The 1181-nt window shown below is 45.3% G+C and overlaps 1 long non-coding RNA gene across 1 annotated transcript in view; it reads left to right on the forward strand.

Moving 5' to 3' along the window:
* LOC107181701 overlaps positions 1 to 609 on the forward strand; it is a 2325-nt gene extending 1716 nt beyond the window's left edge. The window contains exon 2 of the long non-coding RNA XR_001512395.1: positions 263 to 609. This is a non-coding gene — a long non-coding RNA (uncharacterized LOC107181701). The remainder of the gene's footprint in view (positions 1 to 262) is intronic.
* Positions 610 to 1181: the final 572 nt, after the last annotated feature.

A 1181-nucleotide genomic window follows, 5' to 3' on the forward strand; every position in this document is an offset into this window, starting at 1 on the left:
ACAGGTCGCGGGCCCCGCCCTCCCCCGGAGCGCGCCCCCGCCTCCACCGCGGGGCTCGTGCGGATTGGAGGGATTTAGCCCCTCCGGGCACCAACCAAAAGGCGGCCCCTCCTCCCGCACGTGGCCATCAGATGCTGTGTGTCCCCTTCACCTTTTCCCGGCTGGAAATGGCAGTGTCCTGTCCCCTGGGCCAATCAGTTTAGGTGGGTGTTAAAATTCCTTGTTGATGTTATTAAATGAGTGTGTCTTTTATTTGAAACAGAAGGTCAGCAATGCTGATGATAAAAACAAAGAGCAGTGGAAACAAAAGAAATAAGAAGGCGGCAGAAGGCAACTTAATCTGAATTAAGCCCTATCCGATCAAACACTCCAACCCCGGAGGAAGCGCACTGTTGGAGGAACTAAGAATGATCCAGCCTGACCTTCAGTTGCAGGACAAGAACTGTGGTGCGGAAAAGCTGCACCCGATTTAGGAGACCCCAGGGTCTAGGTCTGGGACCAAATTAAGTTACTGTACTGAGCAAGTTATTTTGCCTTTTTTTGACACTGTTAGTGTTTTAAGCACCTTTGTACAGTTTACTTGGCACTATAAACGTGAATTCTGAAGTGTATAAACCGCTTTCTTCCAAAAACGCCAACTTATTGAGATTAGTTTCCTTTCTGGGATATTTGAATATAAATCCCTAGGGCACTTGCAGCTTAAAAATCCAATAATTTCTCTAAAATTGAATTTTTAAAGTTTATTTTTATTGATTTCAGAGAGGAAGGGAAAAGAGAAGAGAGAAAAACAACAATGAGAGAGAATCATTGATCAGCTGCCTCCTGCATGCCCCCTACTGGAGATCCAGCTAGCATGTCCCAGACATGTGTCCAGACTGGGAATGGAACTGTGACCTCCTGGTTCATAGGTCCATGCTCCACTGCGGCACACCCACTGGGCTAGAATGGAACTTATTAAAATTACCAGCCCACTCCTGTGACCTAGTATCTTGGTAGTAGAACCTGGTCTGCATGTCCAGTGGCCAGCCTGCTCTAACCCTCCCCTTTTGAAAATGCCTAAAGTGTTCTCTATGTGAAAATAATAGCAACTGGGTTTTTTTGTACAAACTACAGAAAGAAATAATTTGTCTTTTTTCCATGCTTGTAATGTCATTTATGTAATGATTTTCATCACTCTTTGA

Source organism: Myotis davidii, unplaced genomic scaffold, assembly GCF_000327345.1.
Source record: "Myotis davidii unplaced genomic scaffold, ASM32734v1 scaffold168, whole genome shotgun sequence".
NCBI lineage: Eukaryota > Metazoa > Chordata > Mammalia > Chiroptera > Vespertilionidae > Myotis > Myotis davidii.